Genomic DNA, 12515 nt, shown 5'->3' on the forward strand with positions numbered 1-12515 from the left:
AGGGAGGGAAAAAAACAAGTCAGCAGTGAAAAAGACAGTGACGGAAGATGCATTTACCAGAAAGTTTTAGTATGTATCAGTTTCCTTGTTACAAGTAATAGAAAAAGTAGGGAGGAGGAAACGTATGAAATACAAGTCACTGGAATAAGAGACCAGACAAGGTTTCAAAGCTCAGAGTTAACATCTAGGGCACTAGCAAAGCAGAGTGAAGAAATGAGGCAACTATTTTGATGGTCCAAGGCAAAATGAAATCTTTCACCTGGAAATTGCCAGATAATTCCAAATGATTTTTTTTTTTTTTTTTTTTTAGTTTTCTGTTGAGCTGATAGTTACTAGAGTTTATTTTCTTAATATACTCTTCGGTGTAGCTATAGAAAGAAAACTTCAGATGAATTTATTAGGAGCTGGAATCTGACTATGATGAATCTGATGGAATCCTCATCCCTTGCAGAACTAAACCAAGGGCAAATAGGAAAAATAGAAAAGAATAGCGTACACACAAATCCAGAAGCCCTGAAGAATATAAGATTAGGGCTTTCCCCCACCAAGAGACCTGTGGTGCTCGCTTCACAATTAGCTGTCAACACCGGCTTTAAGGCATGAATTGGGATGGGAGGAGGAGGAGGTCCTAATTTCAGGAGCAGCAGCAGCAGCACCCATCAACATTACTGCTTATGTTCGCATTGGTAGGCAGGGGCTAGATGTTCTGTCAGAATTTCTCCTATTTCTCTCACAGTAGACCTAAGAAAAAGTCTCATTAGAGTGTGGAAAACATGCATATGAATGTCCTGATTCAGGAAAATGCCCCTGAAGGAAAAGTACATTCATTAAATTAGTGAGGGAGAGAAATAAACCAAACTATAAGAAATCAACTTCAAAATCAGTGTGGATGTATTACCTTGAATTATAAATGCTTCTCTGCCAAGACCCAGCAGATATTAAAAAAAAAAAAAAAAAATCAGAGTAGGTGCTATAGTATATTACACTAGGGAAAACTCTCAAGTGATGAATTAACTTTGGTGTAAGGCAGCTGAGACCAGCTTTGCTCTCCAGCAGGTTAAAAGGCTGATACAGTGTTGCAGAGCTCTCTGAGTGTGCATTAGACACAAAAGGGTACCCCCACTGTTCAATACATTCTGCTGGAGCAATGGAATTTCCAGAAATAGATTTGCCCTAATCCCCTTTCTTATATTTTCCAGGGCTGAACCTGAACTTTCAAGGGGCTTGACTTGGCTTTTATTTTTCACTCTTCTTTTCACAGGTGATTTAATTTCCCAATGTTGCTTTCAGATCAGATGTTATTTTGGGCACAACTCAAAGAAAGCCATCCATATACATTGGGAAGCAGTGGGTGGCAGAAAAATTCAGCTTCATTCCTGATTAAGCAAAGAGGCACATCAGGGGGTGTAGAGAAGGTGGGGGGTGGAAACCGCTAAAGGCTCCAAAGTCATTGAAAAGTACAAGTATTTGACTACACAGGACGATGCTAACTGATGCTCGGAGTCTACTAGGTCTCAACGAGGGACTTGCAGTTTTTTTTTTTTACACACCAGAGCTATTGTTCACATTTGCCACTATCACAAACCATGTATTTAATTATTACACCTCGACATTTAAAATTTTAACACTAGAAGCTGTATAAAATCACAATGGAAAAACATCACTTGATATAATTAAGAAAGTTTTGTCATTAAAACCTGGATTAACCTTCTCCCAAAAACATAACTGTTCTCCAGTACTTGTTCATAACCTACCCCCAAAACCTCTCCCTGACCTCCTCTTTCCCATCCTCCCTCTCACCTGCCAGAAATAAAGCAGAAAATGTTTGTCAAACCCAAGCACCTGTGCAAAACTATTTGCCTTTCACTTAATTTTCCTCGTAAGACTATGAGAAAAGTGAGGCTCACGTGGATAACATGCCCAAGAGTAGACTGTTTATAATAGAATTGATCTGATTACAAAGTTCACACTCAAAAAAGTTCTGTTTGACCACAAAGAGAGCAGAGCATTTATCTTAAAGCCAACGTTTGAAGACTTCAATGTAATGATGTGAGGGGGGATGTTCTGATATTTCCAGTGACTTATACACACTAAGGCACCTCAAGTCATTATTTTCCTTTTACTGGCTCCAAAGCGTATTAGAGAAACAATATGATTTTAATATACTCGCTAGGGAGTATATTTGTAAAACATGTCGGTGTCATCAACTTGCTGAAATAGAGTGGGGATTATTGTTTGTCATCCTTTCCTTCTTTGAAATTCTAATTCATTGGTAACCACCTGGGACAGCACCCACACACACTTCAGCATCGCATGTCAGTGGGCCCCTCCCCTACAAGCTCCTAACTTGGATCCTAGGCAAAGAAAATGTGTTTGTGCTTAGGGAAAAAAATAACAGCAACTACAAAAGAAAAACAAAAAAAACACACAGCAGCCCACCCACACATGTTTCATGGGGCTGAAATCAAATGAGGCAAATGACTGAAAGCAGGATTAACATATTCAGAGACCTAGAGTTTTTTTCTTTTTTCTCCCCACCTACTTCATACATTCTAATGAAAGCATTTGAGGTCCCACTGAAGATGTCTTAAAACAAATTAAAAATTAAAAAGCATTAGCCAAAAATGTATACCTACTTTGTCGTTATACCTTATCGTATCTTCCAGAGAAACTTGTGGAGATAAGAAACTTATGCCCACTCCTGACTCTTCCAGGAAGCAGAATCATAGACTCAAGATTAAAGATAATTCTCTTGTTCTGACCCATTTTAATAAGAACAAATGTGACACCAAAATACTATAATCCAGGTCATGAGGGGGAATTATATAGATAATTTTTATTTTTACTGATCTCTATTTTCTAATTTTTAAATGATTGCTTTCCTTATAAGGGTTGTTTTATCTAGAAAGAAAATGAAAAGACTGCATGTTATTAACCAGAGACAAAAAACAATCTGATGTGCTCCTATTTCATACATGGCTAGGAAAAAATACGTATTTTTAAAGGCTTTGTTGCGTCCACATAGTTCTCAGCTTCCTTTGCCTTTAGGAATTCAAAGCTTGGTTGTTAACAGAAATCCCTCGGAGCAGAAGTCAGGCGATATGAATTCTAAATCCCAGCAAGCCTATTCAGTAGTGAGATGACCTTGAGCAGATCATTTAACCTCTCCAGCTCTTAATGAGCTTATTAGAAAAAGGAGAGATACACTCCAAAGACCTCTTACAGTGCTCAAAATCTAATGCAATATGCTGTATTTAAACTGTAATGAAGGTTGCTGCTGGAGTTAATTAGGTATCTTTGGGGACTGCAAGATGGTAAATGGATGCCTGTTTCTCTCAAAGGATATTATTCCCCCATCTGCCAATTCCCTTGGGCCAGGATAATAATCATTAGTCCTTTTCTGAGTTTGTTCGCATCTTTTACTGCACATGTAGCTTAAAAATGATGTACTCTCTCTTATCCCTTGCTGATAACAAAGCACACATTATTCTCTGTTCTCTCACCACTTCTATAGTCAAATAGTTATCACCTTTAACCTGCCGAAAAACACCACAGAACCTCAAAAGAACTCAAAACAGAGTGGTTAGATGGGATATCCTAAGGGCGATAGTAGCAAATAGCTGGAGAAAGCCAGCTCTATACATGGTTGCCAGAAAAGGCCTCTTTGAGGAAGAGAGAGATGAGCTAAGATGTGTTAGATTTTTTAAAAATGAACGTGAAAAAAAAGCAAAAAAAGAGCTTCCCAGGTGGAAGGAACAACATGTACAAAGGTCCTGAGGTGGGCAAGAGATTGCCATATTCCAGGAACTTAAAGTAGGCCAGTGTGATCAGTACTGGGAAAAGTACACAAAATGAGGTTGAAGAGTTAGGAAGGTCCGATTCAGGCTGTGCTCAGGTGCACTGCGAAGTGAAGTGGGAGCCATTGCACAAGATTCTAACATGATCTAACCCAAGTCTTCGAAAGAAAAAGTACTCTGGCTGCTTTACAGGGAATAGATGTTCAAGGTGTGGGGTAGCAAGAACTAAAGTGGAAAGAACTGTGGGAAGAGTTTTGCAATAGTTCAAAAAGAGAGTTGGCTGGACTATGATGGTGGCAATGAAGACACAGTGTATGAAGTTGAAATATATTTTGGATGTAGAAACAATGGGACTTGTTAATGGATTCGATGTGGGCAGAGAGGCGGGTGGAGTGGGGTAATTGATAGATGCAGTGATTATTCTTCAGATTCTGGCAGCTCAAGTAACAAAGAGGTAGTGAAATGTCGTGAGACAGAAGAAAGCAGAGAGCCCTGCTTTTACAACACAAACTTGGTTTTCTCCTAGGGGGAAAAAACCTGTTGTAAAAGCAAGACTGTCTGTGTACAGATGATATTTAAACAATGAAAATAGATGAGCTCATCTAGGGAGAGAATATAGACAGGAGAGAGACCTGGAACCAATACCAGAGGATTTTAACATTTACAATAGAGAATGAGAAGGAAGAAAGATGTAAGAGGAAAACCAAGAGAAGGTGTCATCATGGAACTCAAGAACAGAGAATACTTCAAGAGGAAAAATAGTAAACTGGGTCTAATGCTACTCAGAAGTTTGGTAAAATGAAACCTGAAAAGTGACCATTGGAAATAGCAACCCAGAAGTCACAGGTGACCAAAACAAAAGCAATTTTGATGGCACGTTGGGAAGTCAGCTTCAGTGTGTTGAGGAATTAATGGGAGCTGAAAGCAAAGGCAACCCACACACGCAATTCCTTTTAACAGGAAACACATTAATAGAACTCAAAATTCAAACAGTGCAAGAGTATGAAGAGGACCTCCTCCCACATGGATCCCTAAGCCCTACTGTTCCTCTTGAGGTAGTCTAAGTAAGCAATAATCTTGTCTTTTCATTTCTTTCCTCAAATGGCCGTGACCTATATACAGTTCCATGCCTCGCTTTTTTCACCTAAAAACATAGATCATTTTATATTACCACATAATTTCCTTTATCACTTTAAGCTTTGGAGTGCTTCATCAAACAAAACTAATAGTTTAGTCCCTACCTGACTTTTTGCCATTGCAAACGGTGCTGAAACAAATATCCTTGTGCATATGTCCCTTCGTAAATGTGCGGGTGTCTCTACAAAAGAGACTTAAAAAAAAAAGAGACTTAGAAGTGAAATTGCTATATCAAAGTGTGTGCCTTGCTTTTGATAACTGTCAAATTTATCTCCCCCAAGGTTGTATACATCTACCAGACGAGAAACAAAATGTGTTTGTGTGTTTCCCAAAACACATTTTTTTAAATCAAAACGATATATCAAACTTTTTTTTTCTAACTTTTAGGTTCAGGACATACATGTGTCCTGAACCATGTTACCCTGTACCCTGTTACATGGGTACAATGTGTGGCGCTGAGGTTTGGTGTACACGCATGTAGTGAGTATAATACCAGATGGGTAGTTTTTCAACCCTCACCCCATCTCCCGAGGGCTTGAGACTCCTAGTTCAGATGCACACTCTAGTCTAACTCCAGACCGCAATGCGGTTGAGAACCACGGTTTTGCGACTCTCTATGGGAGTGGTTGCATAAGCACAACACTCAAACTGACACAGATAGCTTTAAGGTTTGTCTGGTCTCCGAAGTGGCAGTGCTGCTGTTCTTATACAGGGGGGTAGGGTCCACCTTTGGGCCCCTGCAAGTGGGTGTTGGTTGTGGTGGTGTCAGTTGGTTGCCTCTGCCAGATCTCAGGCCCTCAGTAAAGTGGTCAGGTGCCAGCAGAGTTGGAATAAGGCAGGGAGTCCCCCAGTTCCCAAGCCCTTACATGGCCCACTGGACAGCAAGTATGATCCCTAAGGGACTAAACCCGAGCCCAGAGTTCAGGTGATGGCTGTCATGGGGAGGCAGGCAAGCTGGTCCCCAGGTCACCTGCCACACTCTCTGATGGGAGCAAGCAGAACGCTTAGGTGGTGGGATCCCAAGGAATATCACAGGCCTGTGTGGGGTGGGTTTTCAGAAAGGCTCTGGGCCTCAGGTGAAATGATGAGGCAGGGGCGGGGTGGCTGTGCCACAGACCTTTCACTGAGGAGGGCCAGAATCCTCATGCAAAGCCTTGTCTGTTCCCTCTGGGAGTTTTGCCCTAGAGGAAGGCAGAATCACAACTAACTACCACAGTGCTCAGGCGCGGGCGGGGTTGCTGCGGGGAACCCAGGCCTGAGAACCGTCCCAGCTAGCGGCAGCAGGAGTAGCAGCGGCAGGTCTGCGGGGCCAGCCGGGCAGCTCCCAGGAGACTTGCTGTGCCTGCTCGCAGAGTTCAGGCGGGGCGGGTTGCTGCGCTGGAACCCCGAGGGGCGCCTTACCTGGGGAAAAGGAGCGGGGAAGCCTGACCACTCCTCCGGCCTCTGCTGTGTGGGGTCTCTGGCAGTGGGTCGGCAGCTCAGGAACCCATGACCTGTGGGGCTCCACGTGGGCTTAAGTGGTGCCTCTGAGAAAACTCCACTCAACACCTGTGGGGCTCCACGTGGGCTTAAGTGGTGCCTCTGAGAAAACTCCACTCAACACCTGTGGGGCTCCACGTGGGCTTAAGTGGTGCCTCTGAGAAAACTCCACTCAGCACCTGTGGGACTGCATTTGGGCTTGAGTGGTACCTCTGAAAAAAACTCCAGGTGGCTCTCCGTGTGGGTCTAGACGCCCGGGGTGTTCAGGGGAGTTCTCCAGGTCCCAGGATTGCAACGGTCCGCCTGGGAAGTGTGGATGCCCCGGGGCCTCTCTCTCCCCCCTTCCCCACCTTCAGGAGCTTCCCACAGCACCACCGGCCCAGCTGGGCGGCTTCCTGGCTTTGCTCCTCTCCGTTCTCTGGGTCCCCTCGCTCTCTTGGTGAATCCCGACTTGGTCTCTTAGACCACCCAGTTGAAGAGCTAGTATCTTCTCGCCGTTTTGTTTCCACACTGACGTTTTAGCTGGCCGTCTGGAACGTCACAAATGTTTTCATCTTCGTCAATCTGACAGGTGAGAAAGGCTCAGTGTATCCTTTTAAATGTTACATTGACATTTTCATTGTATTTTTAAATGTCTTGATATTTTTTGCGTGACTAGATAATGGATTTCTTCATCTCTTTCACTAACTTTCAGTAGTTACACACGAATGTTGACCACTCTGGATTTTTTTTTTCTAAGACATAGTATGCTCTCAATAGATTCAACATCTTTCTTGTTTCTATAAAATTGTCTGGGGTGAGGTGTGACGGCTCACACCTGTAATCCCAACACTTGGGGAGGCTTAGATGGGAAGATTACTTTGAGACTCGCCTAAGCAACATTCGTAAGACCCTGTCCCTACAGGTAACATTTTTAATTAGCTGGGCGTGGTGGCTGTGCCTTTATTCTCAGCTATTCAGGAGGCTGAAGCAGGAGGATCAGCTGAGCCTAAGAGTTCAAGGCTGCAGTGAGCTGTGATTTCACCACTGCACTCCACCCTGGGCAACACAGCAAGACTCTGTCTAAAAAAAAAAATTGAACTTTTATCTTTAAATATTTGTTTTATTTTAAATTTTAGTTTTCTTTTTTGGAGACTGAAATTTTGCAAATTTACCTCTCCTAAGCCTGCTCACCCATTCCTCTTTTTTCCTGATATCACCAATTATTTTTCTCTCCTTCTTACTTTTCTTATTCTTGTCTTTTATATCACTTAATATGTTTCAATCTGAGTCTATTTCCATTTCCTACTTCCAATTTCCCTTAATTTCTTTAATTTCTCAAATAACTAAAAATAGAATACCACTTGGCCCAGCAATCTAATTACTGGGTATATGCCCAAAAGAAAATAAGTTGTTTTACAAAAAAGACACATGCACTAGTATATTTCTTGCAGCTCTATTCATAATAGCAAAGACGTGGAATCAACCCAAGTACCCATCAATGGTGGATTGCATAAAGAACATATGGCACATATATACTATGGAATACGACACACCCATAAAAAAACGAATGAAATCTTGTCCTTTGCAGCAACATGGAGGCCATTACCCTAGCGAATTAATGCAGAAATAGAAAACCAAAATACTGCATGTTCTCACTTACAAGTGGGAGCTGAACACTGGGTATACACAGACGTAAAGATGGGAAAATAGACACTGGGGATTCTAAGAGGAAGGAGAGGAAAACTACCTACTAGGTACTATGTTCACTGTTTGAGTAATGCGATCAGTCGAAGCCCAAAGCACCCACGTAACAAACCTGTACGTGCACCCCCAAATCTAACATTTTTAAAATTAAAAAAATATGTGACCTGAGGACATCAACTTGAAAGAAGGCAGGGAAGCATGTTCTCAGTCATAGGCAAGTGTTGAACAATGAGAACACATGGACACAGGGAGGGGAACATCACACAATCAGTTCTGTTGGGGGTGGGGGGCTACAGGAGTGATAACATTGGGAGAAATACCTAATGTAGGTGATGGGGGATGGAGGCAGCAAGCCACCATGGCATGTGTATACCTGTGTAATAATCCTGCAAGATCTGCACATGTGTACCCCAGAAATTAAAGTATAATAAAAAATTAAAGAAGGCAAGAAAAATAGAAAAATCACACAGAGAGAAAATGATAGGAAACAGTTATCTTGGAAGATGTATTATTCCAAGACACACGTTGCTAGACATTTGAGTCTTGAAATCAACCTTTGTGTACATAATTGCTTTTATGTTGGAATAGTTTTTGTTTTCCAACCTTTAAAAGCTGGAATCCTTATGAAGATAACCTATATACCAATGCCAATAAAAGTTTGACTGGTGAGAAAGATTTGAACACACAGAGGCAAAGAAGCATTCCCAACAAAGGAAATGCAATAAACAAAAAAGCCCAAAAACAGGATGCCATGGAGCATGGACAAGCATAGTGGAAAATATATTAAACCACACTTTAAACTCTTGGTCCTTATTGATTAAACCACCCTCTTCAAATGTGAAAGTATCATCTCCAGAATGTAACAAAACTATTGTGGCAATATGAAATGCACACATATACAGAAGTCTCAAGCTATGGTTGACATCATGCTAACCACACACACACACATGTTGTACTAATGGCGCTCAAACACATCATCAATAAAATTGTTCAAAGCAATGTGATTAGAGCCATATGGCTACACCTGCACTTACCATCCAAAGACCATTGCTTTCCCACTACTATGTGACTTCTAAGTTGAGTCATAAAAATCCACTGTTTCCACATTATTCATTGAAACACTCAAATTTTGATCCCTGAATCCACCTATCTTGATGACGTTATGCTGTGAGGAATCCATACCCCACAGAGATGCCACTCCTGCTGAGTCATTCTTGCCTAGGCACCAAACATTCAAGTAAACAAGCCTTCAAATAATTCCAACCACCATCCATCAAGTCACTTTCAGCCTTATAGTCTTCCCAGCCAAGGCCCTAGACATTCTGGACCAGAGATAATTTATCTCCACTAAGACCTATTTGAATTCCTCATCTACAGAATCCAAGGGCACAAAATAAGAAAAAGTTGTTTTAAGCTGTTAAATTTTGTAATAATTTCTTATGCAGAAATAGTAATTGGCATAGTAATATTTTAAACAATCAAGTGATACACATACAGCAATATGATACCTTTAATTACACCACCATTGTGAGTAAAATTGTCGTGTTTTCTTTCGTTTTGTTTTGAGACACGAGTCTGACTCTTACCTGGGCTGCAGTGCTGGAGTGCAGTGGCTCCATCTCATCTCACTGCAACCTCGACCTCCCAGGCTCAAGAGATCCTCCCACCTCAGCCCCCTGAGTAGCTGGGACTACAGGCACGCCACTGCTTCTGGTGCTTTTTGTTTTGTTTTGTTTTTTCTCCTAGAGACAGTGTTTCACCATGTCGCCCAGGCTGGTCTCCAATGACAGAGCTCAAGGGATTCACTCATTGCAGCCTCCCAAAGTGCTGGGATTACAGGTGTTAGCCATGCATGCCTGGCCTGTAGTGAGATTTTTAAAATAAGCAAGACACTGAATCCTTACTCTTAGACTCTGAATACAGTTTATAGGAACTGTCCAGGACAAGTGGACGTGGCAATGTTATTAGCAACAACATGATTATAGACACTCTCTCCAAAAGTCAGGTTTTCAGACTGGAATTTGTCAGAAGTGAACGAAAGTTTGTAAAAGCCATGAAATGTAAAGCTGCTTTTCTCATTTCGGAGAAAACAGTGAGGCTGGGTGCCCTTCTCATCTCTCACCAAACAAATGCACTTCCCTTGTGAGGTTGGCAGTAAAAAGACTAACTGGCCTATAAATTATTGAAATGGCATCTGGTTAGATGTTGATATGGTCATTTAAAATTAAAATGTGTAGCATTAGCAAGTGTATATTTATAGAAGAATTAGGCCCTAATATATTGGAGAAAATGAATTCATATACATGGTCATAAATCTCCTAACTTATCAATTGATATTTTGCTGTCTTTCAGATATTTCCTAAGCTCTGCTTACATCTTTTATTTAGGGATATAAAACATTTTGACATTAAAACCAGAAAAGAAAACATATACAATTAGAATTATTATATGCAAAAACATGTATTTGTTCAAAGACAAGACAGAATAGCCATCACTTGGGAGTCATTAGATTGATACAGAAAAGGCATTATCTTGTATCTGAAACAATACACAAGATAAATGCTCACGAATGCAGGCAGAGGAGGAATTATTCCCTTTCTGCATCACGAACATATGTAGTGTTTCATTTTTTACAACAACAATGCATTGCTTTTTGGATGCCAATTCAAACAAATTAGTGTTTATAAGATGAGCAAGAAAATCTGAACACTAACTGGATATTAAATAAGAAAATTGTATTGTGATTATACTTTTTAAGGCTCTTATATTTTAAAGGCATACTGAAATATTTTCAGATGAAATGTTATAATATGTCTGGGATTTACTTTCTAATAATCCATGAGGTGGGAGGAATGGATAGAAAGTTAGAAAAAATAAGATAAGGATCATGCACTAATGATTGTGAAGCTGAGTATTGGGTAAATAAATCTCTGTAGTTTCCTATGTGTGTGAAATTTATTGTGACAAAGTATTAAAAACATAAATTGCTTTCATAGGCAAAAGCAAACAGAATATGTTTAAATAAATAGTATCTTCTCCCAACAAACAGATCAATCATAAGTGATACAATAAGTGACATTTAATGATTATGAAAGATGGTGATATATTGTCAAAAAATACAAACAAAAAAATTAAATATATGTATATGCTTAAACATACACATAGTATATGTAATAGTATAATAAACATATACGCATGCATTTATACATAAAGATAGGGTTAGAAAGAAATAGTCCAAAACATTATTGATCATCTCATGCTACTGGTATCAGAGGTAATTATTTTGTTCTTTTTGTAATTAAACAAAGGATCATTTAAAGTTATACAGAATAAATAATATTCTGAAAAGAGAAACTGAAGAAACATTTTCTGAAGTACTTTAATGGTTTTTAAATTTCATATGTAATTTTTTTTCTCTTCAAAAGCTGGAAAACTTAGAGTTTTAGAATATATATGATTGCCACTCCGCATACAATGCTTCCAGCTATTACTAAACCAATGCAAGAAATGATTTTAAACCAAAACTGTCTGCCATGGTTGCTCCTAGAGATATGATCACAAGCACATGTAACAGATATTTTCCATTTAATAACATTTCTGATTTCAACTCTAGAAGAAAGCAATTTTATTCAGAAATAGAAATAATCATAAGCTGGAAATTGTATTCTGATTTAGGTACTTTAGTTTTGAGATTCAGAGATAGAAATGTAACCAAGAACCCACTATTTTAGGATTTGGCTAAACTGAAAATTAAGGCATATATTTATTAGTCAATTTGGGTAAATACCATCAAATGCCACAGATACAGAAGTTTTGTTTTGGGGTTGGGGAAGGTAGTCAAGGATTTTTCCAAACCTCTCTATCAAACAGTAGTGCCAAGTCCTCTTTATTCCTGCTGGCGGCTCCCCAAATTAATTGGCTCCACCTTTTAAAGTATCCCAAATCAGTTCTCAATAGACAAATTGATGTCTCTGTAGGTAAAACTTTTATTTAGAATACTCTGTGAACATGAAACTGAAGAAAACATATTTGACTGATATGTTAATTTTTTACTGGTATGTTAATATTCATTATACCTCAGGCATATGCTTCTGTGGCACAGACTATACAGTTGTCACATGATCCTCATATCTTGGTATCCATGCCCTTGCAAAACCCCCTCCCCTTGAATATGTGTGGGAACTGTGGCTTGCTTTTAGCCAATAGTGATGGTGGGTCACTTGAATGATTGCATTACATAGAATTGTGACCTCCATCTTACAAGAAGACTCTCTCCCTTGCTGGCTCTGATGAAGCAAGTGACCAGATTCAGATGCCTGCAATGCAAGAAACTAAGGAAAGCTTCTGGGAACTGAGGGTGACCTCAAGCCAACAGGCAGCAAAAATTGAGGTTAGAAGAAGACACTTGCCCATGCA

At 40.0% G+C, this 12515-nt stretch overlaps 1 long non-coding RNA gene across 2 annotated transcripts in view; it reads right to left on the reverse strand.

Moving 5' to 3' along the window:
- LOC108588864 (uncharacterized) overlaps window positions 1-9811 on the reverse strand; it is a 382270-nt gene extending 372459 nt beyond the window's left edge. For both annotated transcript variants that reach the window (XR_013528690.1, XR_008477529.2), the window contains exon 1: window positions 9686-9811. This is a non-coding gene — a long non-coding RNA (uncharacterized LOC108588864). The remainder of the gene's footprint in view (window positions 1-9685) is intronic.
- Between the last annotated feature and the right edge of the window lie 2704 nt (window positions 9812-12515).

Source organism: Callithrix jacchus, chromosome 17, assembly GCF_049354715.1.
Source record: "Callithrix jacchus isolate 240 chromosome 17, calJac240_pri, whole genome shotgun sequence".
In the NCBI taxonomy this organism is placed as follows: Eukaryota; Metazoa; Chordata; class Mammalia; order Primates; family Cebidae; genus Callithrix; species Callithrix jacchus.